We start from the raw sequence: 26695 nt of genomic DNA on the forward strand, positions 1-26695 counted from the left end.
AATAATTGATAGAATGATACAATAGCGGTATTGATAAGAGGCTAATAATTATAGTAAACGTAATATATATTTTTTATTTTTTTCAAAAATATTGGAAGCTTAAAAATAGGTATTTTGGCAGAGAGACGGGACAAAATTGGGTGTCAACAAGCCATATGTTAGCTCTTTAAGATCACGAAGGAGACTTGGTGACAATAAAGTCTCTCATCATTATCGTGTTGAGGTATTTTGCAATATTATTGATTGGCAACTTCAAGAACTTAAAGATCGTTTTGGCGAAGCGACGACTGATTTGCTTCATGGAATTTCTTGTTTGAATCCAATTGACTTGTTTTCAAGTTTTGATATCAGGAAAATAATGAAAATGGCTAAATTATATCCTGATGACTTTAATGAATTCAATATGGGTTCTCTTGAGAATCAACTTGCAAGTTACATTATTGATGTTCGTGATGTTGATGAAAGGTTCTACAATCTAAAAGGGCTTTGTGATCTTTCAAAAAAATTAGTTCAGACAAAGAAGCATTCAAATTATCCTCTTGTATTCCGCTTAGTGAAACTTGCTTTGCTTCTGCCGGTTGCCACTGCATCCGTTGAAAGAGCTTTTTCAGCAATGAAGTTTATCAAGAATGACTTGCGGAGTCAAATGAGTGATGATTTTTTTAGCGGTTGTTTGGTGCCTTATCTAGAAAAAGATGTATTTGATAATGTTTCTAATGATGCTATTATTAAGACATTTCAACATATGAAACCTCGTAGAGTACAATTGTGAACTCCATGGTCTTGCTTGTGTAGTCTAACTTAGTTTCTTTGTTTTTGCTTCAAAAGCTCCCAAGCTTTTACTTTTGTAATATGGCATCTTCAAGTTGCCTTTCTTAATGGAAACTTCTTACTTTATTAGCTTTTTCTTAGTTTATTACCTATATTGTGGGATTTTATTGTGATATTTTTCTTCATCATGAGCGGAGGTGCCTTCACCCAACTTCGAGGTTTATGTACGCCTCAAGCAGGCCTTTGACAACACTATTCTTGCTTCGGCCTTCGAGCATGATTTTTAGTATTGTCTGTGCAAGAGTGATGCTTGATTTATTATATAGGAATTAGTTCCTATGTGTAGTTCTACTTTGATTTCTAACAATTTGCTACATTAATGACACTGTCTCAGATATAGAAGCTCTTCCGAACCATTTACGGAGGAAGTATGCCTTACTGCGTGATTTAGATAAAAGTCTGCAAGGTATTACTTATATTCCAAATTTTATATATTATTGGACTATTAAGGTTCTCTCATGCAAGTTAGTTGTTTTTTGATTTTCCATTGCTATGTGCTTCGTTAAGCATACTTTATGTATTTAAGTTATTCCTGATCCGACCCGCTCATTTGCCAACACAAGCGTGCTTATTTTATTTTTTGAACCCCCTGAACTGAAATCCTGCCTCCGCCACTGCTTGGAAGTGATCAAAGATGTCAGCCAATCCATAACCTTTCTTCTCCTCCTAAATGATCTGGTTATGTGCCGAATCGTGAGGCTGGTCAAATTGATTTGGACATCAGTGTTGAGGAATTCAATCACAGCCATGTCCAAAAAGCTTGCCTCAACTCTCCTTTCCTTTCTAGGCAAAATCATATGATGCACCTGTCACACCCCAGCCTTGGTAAGGCGTATTTGTGATTTTGAAGAAGTCTTTGGCATATTTGTGATTGACTCGATCAACTAAGGAGGTACGTCGTGTTACCAATACGGAGACTAATGAAGGATCTTTGAAGAGAAAATGGAGGACCTCCAAGAATATGGTTTTGGAAAGAGATCTTTTTGTTATTTGAAGTGTTGTTTCTTACCACTTTACTCAAGAGATCAATCATTTAAAGTTGCTAAGCTTCATGGTGGTCATCATCGGCATGTCTTTAACCTTTCCCGTAAGTTGTAGCTAGATGGTAGTTATTTTTTATTTTCAGGATTGAAATGAAATCACTCTGACTTCCTTTTATACTTCAAAGACTAAAGGTGTGATTTATCACTCCTATACAATTGGTTCTCTTTAATTTTTGATGTTCTGTTTTTTGCATATTGTTGACAAGATGGGATTACAATAAGCAGTTTCAAACATCTACTTAATATTTGCCAAATCACGGACATTGAGAACTTTTTAATATTCCTCTGTAGTACAAGCATGTACACGTGAAGGTTTATTTTCTATAAGCTCTTCTCCTGGAATTTGTTTATGTTGGATTGTCGGAGAGTGTTTTGCAGACACAATTTGCAGTTTCTAACAATTCCTAACATTTGCGATCATAGAACTTTAAACACAATTATTTAGTCATATTGTTATTTCCTTTATGACCGCGCGAAGCGCAGGTAGATTTACTAGTATATATATATAAAAGCAGGCAAAGGCCCGCTGACATGACGCTTTCTAAAGACAACAATCCTATTTATCTTTTACCACAATTTTTTGCTTTTTTCTCCCTCTTTTTATTTATTTTATTTATTATATATTATGGGATATCCTAAAGCCGAAAAGCCACCCTATTAGTAACCTCCTTTATTGCACCTGTTCAGTCTCCCTTACGTCTACAAGGATAACAACTGCTTTGTTTGTTTTTGTGGGCGGTGAAACATAAAAAGTCAAACCACAACCAACAACCCTAATCAATCTTCCTGTCATGTTTGGTCTCAACTTCTTCAAAAGTCTTCCCAAAAAAGAACAAACATTGTTCAGCAGCAAAAAACCAAATCCTGTAACGTTACCATCCAGCCCGTCCAGGAGAAAGAACAGATTTTGAATGATCAGAAACATAATCAACAGTACTCACTTCTTGATAGTGTGGCAGGTGTTTCCGTCAACAAAAGAATTTAGGCTTCTCAGAGAACGCCCTTTTACGTTCACCCTAAGTAGAATTGCATTGACGTTTACTGGTTAGTATCTGTTTCTCTATGTTTTTCCTAAATTTTCCTATGAACTTTATCAACAATGTTTTTATTAGCATTAAACATTGTCTGTTGAGAAAACACAAAAACACCATACGCTTGACGAGATTAGCTAGAAATTTGTAAACAATACACATGAACTTCAAGTTTGTCTCTAAATTTAAAAATTCACGGGATATTGTATTATGTTTTAAATTTAAGAACTCTGTTGGTATTGATATATTGAAACCATTACAACTGGGAACATTTAGTACCCTATCCTTCCTTTACCATAACACGGATCTTTGGTTGAAAGAACAAAATTTCAATACTCGCAGAAAAAATTATATAAGAATGTGAGGAACTTATTTATTTTGTTAGGAGTGTTGTTTTTTAAGGTGAATATTAATAATTCTTTTTTCTTTTTTAGGTTTTCCCTTCATATTCATTTATTTTATTTAGGAAGTTCAAATATCTGCATATTTTGGTCTTTTCCGGCTTCGTGTCTTTATATATTTCAAATTATACAAATTTGCTAAGCGAATACAGAGGAGAGGGAACAAAGGAAATAAAGAGGATTATGCATATGTTTGAAAGGATCATCTATCTATAAAAATATATAGAGTTGGTCAAGGAGGAGATACGTAAGGTTTCTTTAGCTAGGAAAGACAAAGGCCCGCTGACGTGGCATCATAGAATCACAGGATCGCTGACGTGGCATCATAGAATCACAGGATTTGCATTTATCTCTTTTTTCATAATTTTTGGGTGAAAAATTAAAACTCACCCTCTAAAATTCAACCCCCCCCCCCCCCCCCCAGCCAAATAGACGCCTCTTCGCCCCTTTGCATCTCCTCAAACATAGTCGAGGATTATACAACCACATCTCCCCTAATTTCCAATCAGAATCCCTATTCTGCCTCTTCTTCCCCAAATCATTCTCTACAAAACATATCAACTCTTCTTCAGCCATCCCTCACGCTTCGTCCTACAAAACTCGCCCCTCGCAAGTATGCTTCTTCCCCATTCTAAACCACTTAGAATTTATTATCTTTTCTGCACACCCCATTAGTATTCGTTTTTTTTTCCTTGCGCCACTCCTATCCGATTTGCGGATACTTTCTGAATGTGTTCCGTTTGCCCTGGCTTTATAGGTATTTAGCGTTAATTCGTGAATTCACACTTTTCATGTGTTTCTGGTTTGTTTACACAAAAGTATTCGCTTTTTTTTACTTCGCCGCTCCTATATGCTTTTAGGAAACTCTCTGAATGTGTTCCGTTTGCCCTGGCTTTATAGGCATTTAGCGTTAATTCGTGAATTCCCACTTTTCATGTGTTTCTGGTTTGTTTACACAAAAGTATTTGTTGTTTTTTACTTCGCCGCTCCTATCCGATTTTCGAAAACTCTCTGAATGTGTTCCGTTTGCCCTGGATTTATAGGCATTTAGCGTCATTTCGTGAATTCACACTTTTCATGTGTTTCTGGTTTTTTTACACAAATTGCATGTGCATTTGGAGTATATACTATACGCTCCGATAGCCGTTAAAACTCTGACTGTATTCATATTTGGGGCATCGATACGCTTACACTTTAGTTTGTCACCCGTTCCTTTCTGATTGCCCAAAAAACCTCTGAATTTATTCCATTTACTCTGGCTTTATAGGCTTTTAGTGTTTCTTCTTCAATTTACACTTTCCATGTGCACCTGTTTTTGTACACTACATGTGCATTTGGTTTATATACTGTACACTCCAATTGCCGATAAAACTCGGCCTGTAATCATATTTGTGGCCTCGATGCGCTTACACTTTAGACTACCTTACAACTTTAGGTACGTTGTGGGGCTTTACAAGCACACAACTTTAGGTACGTTGTGGGGCTTTACAAGCACTATTTCATTAGATACAGTTCTTCACCACAGGTTTGCTCCACCTATAAATTCTGACTGTATTCATATTTGGGGCTTCGGTATGCTTACACTTTAGTCTGTCACCCGTTCCTTTCTGATTGCCGGAAAAACCTCTGAATTTATTCCATTTACCCTAGCTTTATAGGCCTTTAGTGTTTCTTCTTCAATTCACACTTTCCAAGTGCACCTGGTTTGTTTTTATACACTACATGTGCGTTTGGTTTATATACTGTACCCTCCAATTGCCGATAAAACTAGGCCTGTAATCATATTTGTGGCCTCGATATGCTTACACTTTAGACTATCTTACAACTTTAGGTACGTTGTGCGGCTTTACAAGCACTATTTCATTAGATACAGTTCTTCACCACAGGTTCGCTCCACCCACTCTTTCCTTACTCACAGAATTCGCAACAATTAGATTATTTTTTTTGTTCTCAAAGATCCACTGTGTATTGGCGTTATATACAGTTCCATCCTGTACTAGAACACTACATGACCATTGTCATCTTGCGCTTAGAGATTTAGCATTTATTTTTGTTTGCACAGATTCCATTTAAATTTGGTTTAGATACAGTGCTATTTTTGTTTTGTTTATATTCAGTACCATCTGATTGCCGATAAAACTATGATTTTATTCTTATAGATAGTACTATCCCGTACAAGCACGCCACATGACCATTGCCATATTCCGCTTAGAGATTTAGAGTTTAATTTTGTTTACACAAATTCCATTTGAATTTGGTTTAGATACAGTACTTTTCTTGTTTTGTTTACATTCAGTATTTAGAGTTTTTTTCTTTGTTTACACAAATTCCAATTGAATTAGGTTTAGATACAGTACTTTTTTGGTTTTGTTTATATCCAGTACCATCCGATTGCTCCTGATAGATTTAACTCGCACTATGGCTTTTCGGTGTTGGTCTTATTGTTAACTTAGTAGCTTCTAATTTCCATGCCCCCGATACAAGACTCAGCATTGGTTTCATTCTTATCAACTAAAAATTGCTATCCTTATCTCATCATCGGCAAATGCGCCAACTGGAGAACAAAAATATGATTTGATTAAAAAGGTGGGAGTTTAAGTCAAATTTAGAATATCTTAATAGAGTACCCAGTAAACCCGAAGATCAAATTCCCTTATAAGGCTGATTTCATAAAGTCTTATACAATAATCTGGGCCAATGAACCAGCAAATTAAGGGTATCGATTCGCTTATGTAGCACATTTGGTTTTTCAAAGCAAGGGAAGCACTTGAAGTAGGGACCAAATATATTTCCCATAAAATAATCTAGCACTTGTGTGTCAAATACCTTGTAAAGATTTATAAAGTAATCGTTAAATGTCTCTCTAACTCCTCGAGATAGGTGTAAGGTTTGCGTACACTCTACTCTTTCCTGACTCCACTTGAGGGATTACACCGGGTATATTGTTGTTGTTGTTGTTGTAATTGTTAAATGAAATATCTACTTAGAAGTGGAAAAAGTGTTTCAGAACCACATATAATAGAATAGAGGACGAAATTAGCAATGGTTTAACCATTTAAGCAAAAAAAGGCAAATTACATGGGTTGCCAACATTCAAAAGCTTAACATGTACTAGGAAAATGGCACCTTCTCACTTATCCTAATAGTTCACACTTAATAATCTGACCTCTTTAAGAGGAAACAACATAAGAACAGCATTCTAGAGTCAAGTGGAAAGGCAAGACTTGACATTAAGAGAGTTTGAAAGAAGTATAAAGGCATAATCTCCGGATTAACATAATAAAGATAAATATGAAACTAAAACTCATTTGAAAGAGTGTTAATATTACATACTTTGGAGAGGAAGAATAAGGTCCTCATCACTCTACAATCTGAGGCAGCTGCTCCTTTACAAGCCAGCATTTTTAACTATTTGAATGGGTGAAAAAAAAAAAAAAAAAGAGAAGGAGAAAATTTAGGGAAGACTATAGTAATATTTTGATACAAGAAATCATAATTACACAACGGGTAATTTAATGTGACAGCAAAACTGAAAAAACAAGAAAATTAACAGATCAGCAAACACAATCAGTCAGATTCCTTAGACTATTAAACCAGGAAGGAAAAGGGAAATACCCTTCAAGTGGATGCAGCAGGTTTCTTCACAAAATTCATTTGAATTTGGTTTAGATACAGTACATTTTTTGTTTTGTTTATATTCAGTACTTAGAGTTTATTTTTGTTTACACAAATTCCTTTTGACTTTGGTTTAGATACAATACTTTTTTTGTTTTGTTTATATTCAGTACCATCCGATTGCTCCAGATAGATTTAACTTGCACTATGGCTTTTCGGTGTTGGTCTTATTGTTAAATTAGTAGCTTCTAATTTTCACGTCCTTGATACAAGACTCAGTATTGGTTCATTCTTATCCCTAATTATAGTTATGCGCACTGTCAATAGTATTTTCCTGATTAAGAGGTTAAACCAAAAAATAGTACCAACACTTAGACATTTAGGTAAAATTCAAGGACAATCTCTTAACCAAGTCGGACTGTATCTTCCGAAATAGGTATTCACCCATGGACAATTATATGTGGTTGTATCCCGAGCAACAACAAGAGCGGGATTAACAATACCGAATGCTGACGATGACACGGACGACCCCACATTCATTAAAAATATTGTTTACAAAGAAGTTTTCCGGAATGTATGTCCGAGAGTTGCAGAAAACTAGGTATTTCACAAATACTCTCAATTAGCAACAAGGATTACTATCTTATAACAAGTGGTTAGTTTCATTATAATCAGTTTACAATGCCATGTTACCAGATAACTATGCATACAGATGACGATGCATAATGGAGATGAACTGCCAATCCCGATGAGCATAACAGCATTTATGCAGCTCTGTGGCTTCAACGATCCAGAAAATGAAGAAGCAGGTCCAACGGAAAAGTGCTAATAAGTACTTTCACTATAAATAACTCGAAATTAATGTGGGCCTGAATAGATAATTGCTATAAAGTACATTATACCTGTTGTAATGAATTGGACAGATGACGTGGAAGTGAAGGCGAAAAATATTTCACTGTTGTACAATATCTAATAGGCTCTCTGATTAAGTGCCTAGGGTGTAACACGATTTTATTCGTTTGGTTTTTGGCCACTCGGACATGCAAAAGTTGGGATATGGAATTCAAAATTTTAGGAAGAATACAGTTTGTGGTACACCATCTGTACTAGATTCAACTACTGTTCAACGACTTTGACACTCTTTCAAAAAAGGTTATACCCAACAACAACTTCCCAATAAAAAAATAAAATTACAACATTAGATTTCGGGTATAAAAAGGATTTAACTGACCGCGCAACACCACAGGACATGCGTATTAGACACTAAACACAACACTTAAAAAAAACTATAATTACGACCCACTGAAAAAATTTGATACACTCAAGGGCGGAACAAAAAAGGAAATAAAACATTTCCATGCATATATTTGAGCTACTTCAGATATGTGTCAAATCTTTTAACAATACAACACATTTAGGTTATTTGAATTAAACAGAGAATAGGGAACGATCATACGTAACCTTCATGAGGGCGGGCATGCACGACCGCACGAAGCGCCGGTGATTTACCTAGTATCTATATAAAAGCAGGCTATAGGCTCACTGACGTGGCGCAACACAGATGCAGAGATTACATTTATCTTTTACCACAATTTTTTGCAAATTCCTTTGGAAAAAAACCCCAAAAACATAGAACACTACCTTTCCTCGCTCGACGCAACGATTCAAGTTTCCCTCCTCAGTTATCTATCCAAATATGGCACTTCATCGGTGCGTCACGATTTCCAGTTAGAATTGGAATCAGCACGGAATTAGAAGACCTACACGTACATTCAACTCCACAATTAAACCTCTTCCAAGTTTAATTGATAGATACACATATTGGAGGCTCTGGTGGGGTTGCAAATTTGACCGTTTATTGCTTCGGTAAAGTATCTATACTTGAGTCGTTCATGACGTTATTAGAAAACCATGTTTTTCAACCATGTTATTTTTTCTTTTGTCGCAGTGTTGTGTCCCAACTGTTATCAACACGTTATTGGAGGATTGATTCCAAGTGGTGTTTTAAATTCTGAAGAAGGAAGTTACTTCTGACAACGATAGAGTGTTCGATGAAATGGCCCATAGGGAAACCTTTCGCACTGCTCCAGAAAATGTCGCCAGTGATGCTGCGAAAGTGTATCTTCAGAAGCTATGACTTCTTTCGTTATATTTGGAGGACGAAAAATTTTGCCCCATTCGTTTCAAGAATCGAATGTGGTTTTTTGAATTTTTGTTGTCTTTTAGTTTTACAATAAGTTATGTATCCTGTTTTATGGTGCGTGATTGATGGATGGACTCTCATTTTTATGGTTACTAATTATTTATTGGTAATATTACTTCTTATTTGAAGAAGCATATGTGTTCTTACTGGGTGGTTTTCAAAGTCCTTATTATTTATGTCATGGCATTTGATTTTGATGGTGTTGTCGGATGTTTGATTAGGAACATGAAAGGAAGATGGAGCAAATTGGCTACAACTTTCATCAAAGTAGTAAGGCACCAAAAAAAAGGGTGATTACGCATTTCTCCGTACATGCCAGACACCTTCTGAAACAGGCTTCTAGAAGTTCAGGGGGAGACTGTTATATCCCGTATTTTTGAACGTCAGATTATTTGCTGAAGTGGGGCCCACACATCGAGATTTTTTTTGGGACATCTGAAAAGTCATATGAATCACATATGTGAAGTTAAACACAACTCAAGAAGGACCCTTGGGCCAAATCAAAGTGGAAGTCTTCCAAACGAATATTTTTAAGAAAACGTTTTCGGGTGATCTGACTTTTAGGGGCAAAAACGGTATTATAAGTTTGGAATTTGGAAAAATACAAAGAAATAGAAGTTGTAGATAATTGAATTAGATTTCCAACCATAGGTCGTGGGTTCCCAGGTGACATCGGTACAAGGAGATATGGACGTTTTAAGGTCGAAAGGTCAGTGGGCTAGGCCCAACTCGGGATCAACCGAGTTGGCCCAAAAAAATAAAAACGAATTAAGGCCCAAAGGAGATGGGGTGGCCGGCCAACAATGGCCCAAGCCCATGGAATTTTAATTAATTCCCATGTGATAATTAGCATATAAAGCCTAGAAGATTCAAGAAAATAACACAAGTTGGAAAACAAGAACAAAACAAAGAAACAAGAGCAAAAGAACTAAAGGCCATACGGCCATGGAGAAAAAAAATTGACCCTTTGAAATCTTATCCCAAAAATTATTTTCTTGTGGTATTTCTACTAATTCAAGGGTCCTTTACAACTTGGTGTAATTATTTTGGAAGAAAGAGCACTTGTTTCTTCAAGTTGACAACTTGGTCAAGTGAAGAAGATTGTAGGAAAAGGTAAGAATTAATCCCTTTTTATTATGTTATGAAGGTTGGTTTATGTTGTAGTATGTAGAAATGAGTAGAATTTATGGAATTATGGAAGTTTACAAAGTGGGTGTGCATATATGTAAGTGGACATATATGTATATTGTTGTATAAATAATATGAGTTGAATTTTATGTTGTATTCTAGTTGTGGTTATGGTGAAATTTATATTGGAAATAAAAGTTGAATAAATTTGGTGGAAGTTGGAAATATGGAATGTAGAAGATTATGTCACTTTGGAATGATTTTGTGATATTATGGAAATGAAGTTGTTAAGATGTGAATTATGATTATGGTTGATGAAATTGGAAGATGGAAATATGTTATGAATATGTAGATTGAAGATTAGAAGTTTTGGATGGATTATGGTTTTGGTGGAAAGTTTGTATATTTTGTGAATATTTGGTAGAAATGATATGAAATGCTTCCGAATTATATTGTAATGATCTTGATTAGTAATGAATGTAAAAACATTGAGATTGGTTTGGAAATGTGAAGTTGGAATGAAAGCTATTGCATTATGTTGGAAAGAAGACTAGTTGTGTTATATTGTGTTTTGTAGTCATGGTTGTTGTCATTGTGTTGATAGTTTGGCCGGGTTGAATTCCCGGATTGATATTGATTAAAAATTGGCTAAGTTGAATTTTGGGGATGGTGTATTTATAGGGGAGATGCTGCCCAAATTTTTGTAGACAAGTATTGGTTAAGATTGAAATCTTAAAGCCTTACAATTAACATTTGGTAATTGTGACCAAATTGTAGATTTTGGCGAATTTGAAACTTGATTTTGGAGACGTGTATGAAGCGGAAAAGGTATGTAAGGCTTCACCCTTCCTTCTTTGGCATGTCTTAGGCATAATAGGGTGGATACGAGCCTCGGGGACAATCCTATTCCTAGAAATCCGAGTTTAAAGTTAACCCTTTTTCATTCAGTAGAATTGAATTAAATATTGTATGAAATGTTGAAAAATTGCCTAAACATCTAGAACTTGCACAAATAGGACCCGACTACCTTAAAACTCTCACAAGTGACGTCATGAAATGTAACGTATGTAAATCGTGTACGCCACCTCATTTGACCCGAGGTGGGCCCATTATTCCCGGATTTTCTTAATTGTTTCGTTTATCGAACGATAAGTATTGTAATTATTCTAATGAGAATATTTTTGTGATGATTATGATGAACATGATTTTTCTTTGGGCTCTCCGGCATGCTTATATGATATGTACTTGAATATGGGGACATGGGGGAAGGAATATATGTGGGGAATGGGAAGGGAAACATGTTTCATTGCCACCTGGTCAGCTGGCGTTATATCATCCCGGACGCGGGATATACGGGCGAGCCGACGTATTTCGGCGCTATGTGGGCGAGCCGGCGTTGTTCGGCGCTATGATATGATATGATATGATATTGTATGATATGATATGACACGATATGACACGATATGATATGACATGATATGACATGACAGGATATGAGTTCTATTTTCTATGTCTATGAAAAAGAATGTTTTTTTTTAAAACAAAAGAAAATTTAGAGGGGGAAAAGTCAAGCATGCATGGTATCTGACCAAAAAGGCATTCCTATGTACAGGTTACTTTCTTACCTCCTCACACGTTCTATGAGCCCATGATGTTGTTATTTATATTTAATGTTGCTTAGTATGCTGTTTCTATGCCTTACATACTCGGTACATTATTCGTACTGACGTCCCTTCTTGCGGACGCTGCGTTTCATGCCGCGCAGGTCAACAGACAGACGGGTTTAATCCCTAGGAGCTTCACCAGCTGTTCCTTGAGAGTGCTCCAGTTGATCCGGAGCTTCAGCCTATTGGTACTACTTTTGTGTATATAATCGGGCACGGCAGAACCCGGCCCTTCCTATGTATATATGCACTTTGTTTAGAGGCTCGTAGACAGATATGTACAGTTAGATGTTTTGTACTTTGGATTGTCCTCGTCGCTGTATAACGTGCTAACAAAGTTTATTAGCCTATGTTTATAAATAGCTACTAATGTTAATGTTCAGTAACAAAAAAAAATATATGGTATAGTTCATACGGCCCACTAAGGAATAGAGGTAAAATGATAGATACGGGGTGCTCGGTACAAGTATCGGGTACTCGTCACGGCCCCTAGTTGGGTCGTGACAGAGACTTTTACAAAACTCAGCTCCGAAATTCTTTCGGCACAAAGAAGTTTCCAAGATTAAATTCTAAATGCGAATATTTGGTACTTGGTCACAATAAGTTAAAAATTAGTCGTGACGTTCACGTAAATACTTAATTTAATATTCTAAGAACTAAAACATACCTTTATGTTAAGACTATGCCCTTGTATCTCAATAATTGATATATACAAAAATTATATCTTAACCAAGACCAGGTTTGTAACACCACGCATCTTGGAACTAAGTTTAAGCTCATATCATTAGAGTTCTAGTGGAAACACTGAAGGTTTGAATGTTTTGCGCAAATGGTTGATAGGCTTATTTCGGGCAGCGATAACTCCTTGATTGGTTTGGAATTTGGGAAAGTAACCTTAATGAAGTTGTAGTATGTAGAAATACCTTTCTAACGATATAAGGACCAAGCCAATCAGAGATCGGAGCAAGGAGATATGATCGTCTCAATATGGCTAATAGTAAGGCACTTGAAATCCTATAGAATCGGCTAAGTTTTTGATACGTCTGACTTCCAGTCAAATTTTATGAAAATCCGTTGGGAAATTGAGAAAACTTCCTTGATGAAAGTTGTAGCCCTTTTAATAGCTTTCCAACGGTATATTATGGGGGTCAAACGGACATCTGTGCAAAGAGTTATGCCCATTTTACTGAAGCATGTTCGCTGGAAATTCCGCCTGGCGTAACGGTGACGTTACGGACCGTAACTCGTGTTACGGGCCGTAACAGTGGACCGTAACACACCAAAAATTTCCAGAACCTCACTGGAAATTTTCACCAAGATACGGTACCAAGATACGGTCCGTATCTCGTGTTACGGGACCGTAATAGTGACCGTATCTTGGTCCGTATATACGTTTCGGGTCACCTGACTTCGGGAGGCCATAACCTTATCATAAATTGGGAATTTGGGAAAACTCAAAGAACAAAAGTTGTAGATAATTGAAAAACCTTTCCAACCATAGGTGGTGGGATCATTGGTGACATCGGGATAGGGAGATATGGACATTTTAAGACAGAAAGGTCCCAACTCGATTTCAAGTTGGGTCAAACCCATTTCTCCTTGGTATATAAGGGAAATGAAACCCTAGCAGCCCCATTTTTCTCTAAAATTCAGATTTTAGAGAGAGGAAGTGAGAGAGAAGGGAAACTAGAGAGAGAAAGTAGAGAATCAACCAAGTTTAAGGCCCCGAATCCCGAAGCTCGTGAAGGATAAAGTGTAGTACAAGTTGTTGCCGTCATTTTAAGCTAAAGATCGGACTTGGGGGTGTTGATTTCGTGGTGACTACCCAAAAAGGTAATGTTCCTACTCCCTAATCATTTATAGTTGTGAATTGATGAATTCTTGAGAGAATAATAATTGGGTTTGATGAAGAGAATGATATGAACTATGCTAGAGTTGTTGAATTGTTGACTTGGGATTGTTGTGTTCATATGGGTGATGAAGAATGATGTTAATTACATCTAATTGAGATTTTAGAAGTAGCTAGAAGTAATAGAATGGGGATTGGGTGAAGAAAACACCATTAATGAGGGTTATAGAGCCTTATGCCCACCAAGTGTTTGATAAAATCATAAATGAACAAAGCATGGATATTGTTGCTAATATAGAATCCCTATGACTTGTATTGCTATAGATTGAAGTTGAAGGGATTGAAGGATATTGTGATGCGCTCAAAAGCGGGAAGTTAAGGTATGTAGAACTTCCATCCACATGTGGGAATCTTTACGTTCTTCCCCATGCTCCGTTTCTTGATATCCATGAAGTTCAAATCCTAGGGCATTAAACCCAACATATTGGTAGCCCGTATTTATGTATTTATGTACATGAATCTTGTATCTATATTCGTTATTCCTAATCTTCCATTATGGTTATTAGGAACCCTAGCTTAATCCATGAATCATGAATTCTTCCTCATGTGTTCTCATTATGTTTATATGAAACTTAATGATTTTATTTTGCAAGTTACAAGCATGTTTTCAAGTCAATTACATATATATGGTTATGAACTACTGTTATTACTCATGAATCAAGAATATATTTACAAGTTGTTTCATGAAACCATATTTACAAGCTATTTCATGAAACCATATTTATAAGTTATTTCATGAAACCATGTTTACAAGCTATTTCATGAAACCATATTTACAAGCTATTTCATGAAATCATGTTACAAGTTATTTCGTGGAATCATGATTACAAGACAAGTACAAGTTAATTTCACGAAACTCATGGGCTTCTTAGCCAACTATATTATGTTCATGTTTTTGGGAGTTGCACAAATTACCGAGAAGGCTCAGATAGCCTGAAACTACGTAGCCACCGTAGGACAAGGATCGCTCCGCCCGGATAAGACGATACCTTAATGTTACACTGAATGGATCCATCAGGTACCTTACTACCTTATACTCGGGCAAGGTGTGAGGGCTCTGCTGGTCCGGCGAGGTACCAGACTCCACGTACCCACGTGGTGATTTACTACCTTATACTCTGGCAAGGTATGAGGGCTCTGCTGGTCCGGCGAGGTACCAGACTCCACGTTCCCACGTGGTGATATGATATGTCGGTTTATGAAATGCTCTCCCTACTTATCATGTTTTTACTTATGTTATATATATATGTACTCATGCTCATGCTCATGTTCATGTCCAGGTTTTCAGTTTCAGTTCTTATCATGTTATTCCATGTCCCATGTTATTTCTTTCAGTTGTTTTACATACCAGTACATTCAATGTGCTGACGTCCCCTTTTATTGTCCGGGGGCCTGCATTTCACGACGCAGGTACGAATTTACAGGACGACGCCTCTGCTCATTAGGATCTGCACGTACCAACTTATTGGTGAGCCCCATCTCATTCGGGGTTTAGTCAACTTTTGTTTTATGCTTAGTTATGCATCTAAGGTATGTTGGGGGCCTTGTCCCAGTAAGTATGTTTTCCAGTCAGATCATGATAGATGTTTCATAGACTAGACAAGTCAGTTATGTCATGTCAGACATTCGGAGTCATATAGCCATTTTGGCTCATTCATGTTATTTCCGCACTCATGTTTAAACAAGTATTTTTATTAAGTATTATGACTTACTACGTTTTATAAAGGCTCATCATGCATTCACGTTATATTTCCGCTCATGTATGCCTCATGATAGTTTAGCAAGCCATGTGGTTCGCTCGGTCACATGCAGTCAGGCACCGAGTGCCGTGTTACGTCCAGGCCATGGTTCGGGGCGTGACAAGGTTTATGGTGATTGAATTCTCAAGTCACTTATTTTCCATGTGCAGGACGAATGTTTGGCGGATTATTGCAGACCATTTGTCCATCAACGGCACCAATGGATTGGAAGAGGCTACACGAACTCACAGGAAAGATACTACCTGCAAGGTTAGTAAAAAAGACACTCATAAACTTGCCAAGTTTTTTCATCACACCCTCATCCTAAAGACTTTGTGGTTAACTCCAACGAAAGTTAAATATGCTTAGCTCTGCTTTCATTAAGAAAAGAACAGGAATTGGAATTAGCTAAGTTTTTTTTTTTGGTTGCTAAGCCATCGGTAAGTTATCGACATCCAATAGGGTTTTTGGATAATCAATCGCTAAATAGGATTCGCAACGGAATTTTCATTGCTAATTCCTTTTTCCTTTTTATAATCTTGGGAAACGGAAATACTGCTCCTGGGATATCTGTTCGCTTTCTTTTAGTAGAAGAACTACTTCTGAATCTTAAAAATAGTACCCTGTCTAATACATTCAAAGTCACATGTTGAGTTTAAGCTAATCTATTATCTATGCAAAGTCAATTCGACAAATGGTTGTTTTATGGAACTGATGACTGATGTGTACTAACGCAAAAATAATAATGACTGTTTCATTAGCAATATTTATAGTATTTTAGAATCTTTAGACCTTAGTTATCAATTTTGCAAAAATAGTTGAACTTCAGAATCTTTGAAGTAAGTCATTGTCTTAATTTATTAGTTAGTGCGAAAGTTGTGTCAATGGGGTTTGTTATGGGATATAAGAATTATCTTAATGTCGTGGGTTGACATTGAACTGCTTCACCTGATTACTTTACACTAATTTTTGTTCTTGTTTTTTACCTTTAAATAAACCCTTGTGGTCCGGCCTTTCCCCAAACCCGCGCATAGCAGAGCTGAGTACACCGGGCTGCCCATTTTTAAAACTTCAAAATCTTTCATCACTTAATTATGCTAATCAAGCTGGTGTTGGTCTGAAGTTGAGTTCTTTATCCTTCAACAGTATTGGTGGTCAAGTCTACCTTGTGAATGGTGCACTTTTAGAGTTCAGGTTCAAAGACAATAAATGCTATATTTTCCTAACCACAGTGTTTAAATATTTATTCAATTGGTAAATCCACACGCTTATTTAATTGTCTTTGTTGGTGTATTTTTTTCATGTATTATGGTTAAACGATACCTGTAGGAACATCCCACTCACCAACATGGACCCAAGGATGCATATGTAAGGTTATGCAATGCATTCAAGCTATGGGATTTATTCATTCCAGACAAACCCCGACTCTTGGACATCAAGATCTGTATTTGTTCTTGAAGTAGGAAATGAAGTTGTTGCTTGTATTATATTTTGTGTCATGTGAAGTATTTTGTGTCATTCGTGGTAAGAACTTGTATTTTTTCCATGCCGTCATCTATATATATTTATATAAAGCTGGGACTTGGGCCTTTGACGTGGCATGCTAATATGCCAGGATTGTCATTTATCTATTTTCGCATAGCTTTGCTCTTTTTAATTAGAAAAAAAATCTAGAACTCCCGTCTTCCAAAAACATTTCCGAAATGGCGCTACGTTCCCTAATAGTCGCTTCTGCCAACATCCTTTCGTAATGTCACTGTAAATCACCAATCTGATCTGTCTCTTCTTCCAGGAAAATCTGCCTTGCCCTTTTTCATCTTCTGTTTTTGAATCCCCCATCCCCAACACACACAAAAAAAAAAAACAAATATATATTTCCTCTCTCTGTTCATGTTGTTTCTTACAATTTTAGAGGTAAATCTCTTTTTATCGTTCTTCCCTTCATACTTAATAGGCGTTTCCTCTTTCTTCTGATTCCAATATCTGCGTTCTGTCAGCAATCAATTTTCCTGGTAAATGTTTTTTTAATTATTTTCATAATATAGTTCTTTCCTTCAAAAAGATTTCAATCTCTGCGTTCTGCCTGCAATACGAAGATATATTTGATGATTATCTATTCCCAACTAAATATTTAAGACTTTGTCTTTTCAGTAAATCCACTTCCGGAATATTTCACATCATTTTAAACTTTTTCATTGTTTCCGGATGTGCTTTTTCTTCAACGTGCTTTCTCTTAATTAACGTTGTAGTGGTTGATTCGCTTTTCTTTAGATTAGTGCTAATATGTGTTTCGATACTTAATATTGTTGGGCATTCTATATATGTTTGATTAGTGCTAATTGTCTGCTTGGAGATGAAGGCAAGTTAATATATGAAAATTAAAAGACACTTATAGGCAGGTAGAATTTTATCTAACTAATTTCCTATTTTTTAATTTTTTTGGATGCAAGCGAACCCGCAACCGCTAGCCTTCGAGTGCAACCATGATAAACCCTGCTATATTTATCATAGACAAGTTGATATGTGTCCTTTACAAACTGCTTCATCATGGCTTAGTCGCTTTAGTTATTTGCATTTCCATATCGCTTTGAATCTCTTGGCCTTATCTGACCTCTTTTTATGCTTTTATGCTTTCTATTGAGCCGAGGGTCTTTCGGAAACAGCCGTCCTACCTTGGTAGGAGTCAGGTCTGCGTACACTCTACCCTCCCCAGACCTCACGTTGTGGGATTTCACTGGGTTGTTGTTGTTGTTGTTGTTGTAAGTTGATATGTGTAGCAGAGATGGAAATATAGAAGTGCAAAAACATTGACTTGTAAAAGAAGAGAGTCAAAAACATTTGGATTTATAGTACAATCACTTGTAATATGCCTATATGCGGTATCATAATTGAGATGATACATAGTTATGTGATATCATACTCTGTTTCAAGAAGTATACATATACTTCTGTATGTGAGATATGTACTGGCATAAATAAAGCTATTTAATTTTGTGAAGCTTATAATAGGTAATATAAGTCTTACGTTATTTATAGAAAACCTGCATTATGTAGACCTGTCCGATCCCGGAATAAAATTTCATATGTTTCCCCATTTTCCCCCTTTTCTCTATTATTATTCTTGCAATATCCTTATTCTAAGATTAAAAGTCTTAAATTACATCCAAAAGATTAATTTGCAAGGTGGTGATTGACACATTATATGTGATTCTTCTTAAACGCTAATTCAAAATTTTGTATTTACTTGGTTTTAGCCCCTTGGATGCTAATCATGTGTGGACGATATCTAAATAAGCTACTTGATGCTTATCTACCAAATCTGTTTAGTACAATGATGAACTCAAAAACATGTAGATCGACCGATCTAAAAGCCTATCACATTCCTTTTTTAAAGATTTTTGGGCTTCTGATTTTTCTCTTTGTGGTGTTTTAGGATTTGATTATAATCGCAGGACATAGCCCGGTGACCTGGCTCTCTCTTGGATCAGAATGGCTATTTATCTTTTTCCTCTGTTTTTTGCCATTTAAAATATTATCAAAAACAATTGTTTAATTAACAGGAAACCCTTTGGCCTTCGGTTAAAGCAATCCCAAAAGACGCTAATGTTTCCGGTTAATCAAAACTCTAACAGGTGCTTCTTTGTCCACAGCTCCTGTTCTTTCTTCCCAATCCCTTACAGCAAGTCTCCAATTTTTCAGATGATGTATATGTAAAAAGTAATCTGCATGAGTCCTTTATTTACTTCGTTGCCAGGTGAGTACACTGTCTCTTACTTATGTTGAAAAGTTGGAATTTATTCCCAACCCATGAACAATTTCTTTCATTTAATTATACTTTTTTTGAGTTAATCAAAATGTATAAGTTTTCTCAATATATTTTGGACTCTGAGTTGCGGCTGTAAAATACTTGAAAGCCATTTATGAATGAACAACTCGGACTACTATGTATTACATGCAACACATTTATAATAAAGCAGTTACACCCGTAGATAATTCAATTTGATTAGGCTTAATCGACTAGATATTTATTATAATACAGGATGGAGGAGAGTCGTCTAATATCCTTAAACCTTTGCGTGCTCAGTTTCAATACATGGAGTTTTCCGTTCTGCAACGGAGAAGAAGCACATGACCGGTGTGTATCTCAATATTTTACTGATGGTTTACTTACAATTTGTTTCTGCATTAGTTGTGTTTGCCTCCATATATATCAAACACCAATTAACTTGAAATTTATTTGAAAGTTCATCGTATTTGGTGTTGCCAAAAACTGCGATTATAAGGATAAGAATCACTCCAAGTCAATTATTATTTCATCACTTGCCTTCAGTGTGCTTCTTTGCTTATATGCTTTACTCCGTGACATAAATAATTTGGATTGGACTTTATCCATTATCTCAATTTATTATGAATGCTAGCATTGCAGGAATAAAGTTCACCTATAGGATATGACCATCAAGCTAATCAGTGCAAGGTTAGTTCATTGTCAGTTCTATGTACGCATACAAATCTCAGCAATTGGTTCAATTTTCTCAAGATGTCTCCTTATTAAATATTCTTTTGCTTTTCTTTTCTCTCCATTTCATAGTACACAATATAAAATTTTCAATAGGTATGTTGTACACATAGCAGTTGTTTAGCAGGGAAATGTTTATTTGTCAAATTCTAAATTCATGATACTTCATAGAGTTGAAATGTCAGTTTTTAGAACTGTTTACATATCTCGTTATAAAACTGGTGACTAGAGTTCAAAATGATATTTGACTCATTTAAAGAAATATGATTAGAGCAAGAAATACGATACAAGAGAAACAGATCATGTTACTCTTAGCACTTCAATTATGTTAAAACGTAGTTATATAGGTGAATAGTGCCTATCATCTCCTGCGTTAGAAGTTGTGGGCTTTAGATCTTTTTACCAGTTTGAAGGTACGATCAAGATTGAGGAAAACTTTAACCACTGTTTAAGAAAAAGATGGGTGCAATGTGTAATTTTGATCGTGATGAAGAGGAACATGCGTTCCGCAACGTAATTCTGCAGTTTTTTAAGGTTGATTTGTTGAAACTTTACATGATTACTGGACGAAAGGTTAAATTATGACAGCTATAGATTTTCACTTTTGAACTAAGACATGCATTCTTTGGCATGATTCTAAAAATTTGAATGTAAGAAGGATATCAGTATGCTCTAAGTTGAACTAATTCCTTTACAATAGCAAAATCAGTTTAAAGAAATTTGAGATGATTCATCATAAAAATTATATTCTCTAAGTTTCAAATGATATTTAATCAATTATAGAGTTTCTAATGTTATTCAAATGAATAATGTGATGGTATCTGGCTCTACCATCACAATTTTCTATCAGCTTCTTACACACACATTAACATCATTTGTCAACATTCTACTTTTATTAAGAGGGTGTTTGGATTGAATTTTTAAAAGTAGCTTATAAGTTAAAAGCTAAAACTCATAAGTCGGGAATACCCAACTTTTGTTTTTTGACTTATTGTTGTACTTTTTTTGGCCTAAAAGCAAGTGCTTAAGCATTTTTTATATTTCCCAGACACAAAAAAATTGAAAAAGCTTAAAAGCCAATAAACAGTTAAAATAAGCCAATCCAAACACCGGCTAAGTACTGAAAAAATATTCAGTTTGCTTTCCTTTCTGTTCCACACAAGCAAACAGCTGCAAGGTATTGGTAATTCCCTTTTTGGAGAGTATAGACGGGTTAGTCTTGTGTTGATGAGAGAATTTAGTAAGGTTGGAGAATTAGGATATGTCACATTTCACAATATACACGACAAGGTAGTATTTGAGTACTTCTTGATAGAGTTGGAGGTGACATTTTGATGTGTAGTTCATGCATCTGATTCCTTTTTTTGATTTAAGATGTCTATGGCACCAAGAGGAAAGAAAGTTGCTACTACAAATGGTTATCACCAAGTATGGAGATATTTATAAATCTTTGTACATTGGTTCCAAGAAGAAATTAAGGTACATATAACAATGTCATAATTTAAATATTCTCTTGAGTGAACAACATAGTATGAGGAAAAGAAAAGAAGAAATGTTAAAACATCATCTATCGCAGTGCAAAGCAGATCGTTGATAATTGAACTTATTCCTTTATGTGGAGTGACTACTAAACCAAATACCATTAGCTCTGAATGTTGAAACGCATGTGTGTCATAATATATGCTTCTGAAATCTTAATTTTCCTTTTCCTTGTAGGAGCAGGATGAGCTAATTGCTGCAGAACAATGACCACGTTATTCAAGGGTAGAGATTAACCAGGCTGTACATCAGGTGAGAGAAGTCGCCAACATACATTCAAGGGTGTAGCACTCTCTATTTGACATTCTTAGCCTTGAGGTAATCTTTCACAACATAAACTCTGCAACTTGAAAGGTCTTACCTAGGCAGTAAGGACATTGAAACAGTCACCAAGATACTGCTCTTGAAAGGGTGCAACTGCAAATGATGTTCCAACTGGAAATTTTGAGAACAAGGAGTTGAAAAGAAAAATAATATTAGAAATTACGTGTGTAGAAAGCAGTTAACTCTTGAAGATAGGACTTTGTCTTGAAGTTGTGCTTGGGTATGAAAGACGCGCTCAGTCTTCTCTAATTTTTTTCCTAAGTTGCCGAGTGCTTGAACATAGTATCATTTTCTCATAGGTTTTGTTTAAAGGGTTTGAGATTCTTTTCTTGCAGGATAAATGGTTAGATTTGCTTGCAGGTACGTGAATTTTCGCTGTTGTAAGTGGAATAACGAAACTGAAATTGCATCAAATAAGTTCTGAAGTAGGTGCTATAACATATTGATGTTTGGTTTGTAGGGCAGATGGTAATTGTTTGGGCCAGTAGGTGGTCTTGGTATGAGGAAGCAATTGATATGATGTGTGAATTGTAGTTTGAGAATTATTTCAGATATTACGACCAGGGGCGTAACTTTCAACGGAGAGCATAAATTTGTGTGTAAAAATTAATTAAAATTACAATAAATAGTAGACATAAACCCATAACTTTTAAAATACCAACTAAGAATACATGAAAGACTAAACCCATAAAGTTTAAATCTTGAATCTGCCTCTGATTACGACCTATTATCAATTACACATACAGCTGCCCTCTACTAAATAGTTCAACTATATGTGATATATAAGAAGCTGGATAAAAGACCACCAATGCTTGGCAACTTCCTGATAACTGGTTCTAGAACATTGTTACTGCTTTGTTTTGCAGTAACCAATAAACATGTGGTAGGATTTGAACTTTGGAGTTGACCTTTGGGCCAGTTGTGTTGTTGTATGGTAACTCTCTGAAAACTAGAGTAGTACTAACTGTACTGTAGATGAAACAAGGAGGTAAGATCATCTTCAAAGTCAATGTTAGCTTTAGTAGTCATGAGTTCTTGACTGAACTAATCAAACAATGTACACTTTTCTATTGTTTTTAGCCTTGAATATTTTATTTGCTTTTATATTTATGCAGCTTTGACAGTAAAGATTCATTTTAATTTTTCAACGGTTAAATTTATATCCTATTTATGAAGATTAGAATTCTTTCCCCTCCACGAAGAGCATTATTTCATTTCTATGTTTTTCTTCATCCTCCTCCCAGGTTATTAAGCAGAATCTCTATAGATTATAGCACTCGAAACTTAAAATATGAGTTATTGTTGTTTATTTATATAATGTGACATCTGTTTGTCTCATTTCGTTATCATGATTGTGCTAATTAATTCTGCAGTTGATTGATCTGGTTGTAATTGTATTGACTTTGTGGTGTTTTCTGGATGATGATTAAAGAAGAGGGCAAAAAAAGAGCCACGAGAAAAGAACTATGAACACTTTGAAAGTTATGCTATGGAATAAGCAGAAGAACGACAAAGAGTACTGCAATGAACAATCTGATAACGGTGGTGGATAAACACATCATTGACAGGCGAGAGAGACGCAAAAATGAGGAATGCTAGAATAGTGGTGATATGCATTCTTCTACTGATAGGATAAGAGAGCAAAGGCACAAGAGATTAATGGGAAACAAGATATGTTACTCCCGACTAGCCTCAATACTGCTAACGGACAAAATAAAGGTGGCATGATTATGGTAGACTTGGGTTCCATATAAGTTATACTTAACACCGGACTGAACCAAAGTCATGACCCTGACATCTAAAATGTCATTGAACAACTGGTGAAGGAGAGTGATGAGGCCAGTGTTTCAATGGAGCATATACAGATGAAGATGAAAAGGTCGTAGACAGTTTGGTATAAACATTTGCACTCACCTCCATTAAAGATGATTTAAGGTGCAGTTCGGTTCATCCAAGTATATTTTTATCATTACGTATTGGGGGATAAGAATTTTGGATGTTTAAAATACAGGAATAACCACTGTCTAATCCCTTACATGAGCAAGAAATTGGAACACCCACTGTATATTTTTGTGTTAATTCAAAAACATCAAAGTAAACCCAAAATGAACTAACCCGGTGCTGGATATGATATCTTTTGTGGCAACACTACATTTGCTAAAATAAGTCAAGAAGAGACATGCTTGTGATAATAATTACTTACAACGGTCGAAATATCAAAATAGCAACAAGCAAAAATTTTTGGTATGTGACATAAATTTTAAAAAAAAATTATTAATAGTTGTGCCCTAAAAATTGGCTAATGCGCCAGATTTACTGATTTATATATATATAAAAGCAGGCCAACGGCCCGCTTATGTGGCATGGCATACCTTAAAAATCGGGAATTTAATTTATCTTTTTCCTCCGTATTCCTAGGTTTCCTTCCCTCTTTTTGTTTACCTTTAAAACCGTTGCTTTGACTTTATGCGTCCCTTCGGCTACAGCGATATAAAAACAAGACAAATCATAACTGCTGCTTTCTCTTCTCCTAAATTTCGGTGGAAGTTTCTGAATTCCCTTGAAGTTGTAATTTGGATCTTCAAAAAAAATGATGAAACAAAATGGCAATTCCCTTATCCCCGATCGTAATTTGTTTTCTCGAATTGCCATGCCAAAAGAGAAACTGCCCCAAGTGCTGATCAGTCTCTGAACAATTGATCACAACCATGAGAATTTTCTGGTTCGATATTTATCGATCGGTTAAATGATCTGTAAATTTATCTTTATTTTCTGGTTCGATATTTATCGATCGGTTAAATGATCTGTAAATTTATCTTTTATAGTATCTGAATTTCGTAACTCAAATGTTTCTTTTGGTGGGGACTATTCCGAAAATATTCCTTTCGTCATCACTGTGCTAGCGAGTTCCCAGAGCTTAAGTCCGTATTTTATCAATTCAATGATCTTTAATATTTTGTCCTCCATGAATTTTTATTGACTTTTGACTTTGCGGTGATGAGAACTTAATTAGGCAATCGTGAGGGCATCGGAAGTGAGGCAGAGACTACAAAGAGAGAAGAAATTTTGTTGGAACTTGATCAGGTAATTGAATCTCATTACAGACTATTACAGACTTACAGTTTATGTTTACTTGAATTGTTGAATTAGATGAAACGTGCTTTATTTTTTTCCAAAAATGTTATGGACCAGAAAAAGTATGATTTAATGCCTTTGATTTATCAGTTCTTTTGTATTACAAATGTCGAGTTATAAAATGACAATAGGAATGCTAAAAAATCAGATCATGCAGTACTTCTGCGGATGTTACACTGTAGTACTTTTAACCCAAGTAAAATTTCCACTAAACTCAAGATAGGTATTCCTTCGAAGCATCTCCTATTTTATTCCTTTCAAATATGACACAAATATGTAGAGGAGTTGTCAATATGTTGCATAACACTTCTTACTGTTGTAGTTTTGCACCCGTTGAAAAAGCTTGTATCGTCAGATATACACGTAGTTGTTATTATATACCATTTAGGTTACTTTAAACAGAAAAGTTAAAACATGATGTTACGGATGAAAATTAGTTTTTGTTATGTTTCTTCTTTTTTTATGTGAACTAATTTATAAAAGATTGCCTTGCTTATATCTCTTGCAACTACATTTATGCCGCAAATAATTATAAGCAGTAACTTGTAAGGTATTCTTCGAAGATACTGAACTACTATTTTGTTTGATTAAATGCTTCGCCATCTTCTAATTAATAATGTCGCCTATCAAGGTTAAGAAAAAAAAATACACTTATCAAGTTTACATCTACTTTTATTGACAAAGCTGTTTCCTTTGATATATGTCCTTGCCCTGTTTTCATGGATATATTTTTCCATTATCTAATTACTTAAGGCTCTTTCAACAATTAGAAACTCATTGTTGCATTAAACTAGCTATTTCATAGGTACGTTGATATGCTTATGTTTTCATAATAAACCACAAGAATATATAGATCGTGCACAACAATTTTGATCTTTTAACGTAGAGTGTTTCTCCGACGGATAAAACAAATATAGATCACGTGCACCAACTTCTCTAGATAATTGTTCAGATAAATTTTAATGCTTACTTTAGCAATTTTACTACTTTGCTGTTAATCCCAATTAATACTGCATTTATCTTTTCATACAGTAATTAAGCCACTTGAGATGTCTAGGATTTTGACGGACATGAACAGCTCACAAATGCGGATTCAATATCAGAAAATATAAAAATAAAGCAAGAACAACTAAAAACCAAAATTTATACAGGAGTTTTGCTGCATCCTTCATGCAAAGAAGGACAACACATATATTGGTTTTTGTATAAGTATTATGTTCTCACATGTATGACTTTTGAATAACATTGTTAGGTATGAACTCTTATTAATGCCATCTTCTTTCTACTTTTTAGCTTGTATGGATTCCCTGTCTCCTTTGTTGTGGTTCATAGTGCAAAATAACTTATTTGTTGAATAGAAGTATCCATGTTATATTGTTGTGCTCATCCTGAGTCTTCTTCAACTTTGGTTTAGGGTGTGTATTGAATAATGTTTTTCCGTGGAATATCATTTTCTGCATCATTTGCAGTGTTTGTTTGATATACAGTTGACATATGAAACATTACAAAGTGGAGGATTTGTGAATCGTAAATTAATTCCCAAATCTATTTAATTATATTATGGAGCTGAAGGAGGTGGGAGGAAAGAAAGTAAACAGGACTCAAAAAAGTCCTTATG

At 35.5% G+C, this 26695-nt stretch overlaps 2 long non-coding RNA genes across 11 annotated transcripts; both read left to right on the plus strand.

The window, feature by feature from the left end:
• Positions 1-8497: 8497 nt before the first annotated feature.
• LOC132625589 (uncharacterized) lies at positions 8498-15839 on the plus strand. Its single transcript, XR_009576919.1, has 3 exons — positions 8498-8787; positions 8870-9414; positions 15735-15839. It is a non-coding gene; the product is annotated as an uncharacterized LOC132625589 (long non-coding RNA).
• A 1368-nt stretch (positions 15840-17207) lies between these two features.
• Positions 17208-26468, plus strand: LOC132625587 (uncharacterized). 10 transcript variants are annotated; one of them, XR_009576915.1, is made up of 7 exons: positions 17209-19317; positions 19603-19698; positions 19990-20037; positions 21454-21558; positions 21796-23877; positions 24956-25026; positions 26110-26468. It is a non-coding gene; the product is annotated as an uncharacterized LOC132625587 (long non-coding RNA). The 10 variants fall into 10 exon arrangements; XR_009576912.1 differs by lacking the exon at positions 21454-21558 and having other exon boundaries at positions 17209-17478; positions 19214-19317; positions 19982-20037; positions 26110-26467; XR_009576910.1 differs by lacking the exon at positions 21454-21558 and having other exon boundaries at positions 17208-17478; positions 18997-19698; positions 19982-20037.
• The last annotated feature ends 227 nt before the right edge of the window (positions 26469-26695 follow it).

Source organism: Lycium barbarum, unplaced genomic scaffold (genome assembly GCF_019175385.1).
Source record: "Lycium barbarum isolate Lr01 unplaced genomic scaffold, ASM1917538v2 unchr_scaffold_07, whole genome shotgun sequence".
Lineage (NCBI taxonomy): Eukaryota > Viridiplantae > Streptophyta > Magnoliopsida > Solanales > Solanaceae > Lycium > Lycium barbarum.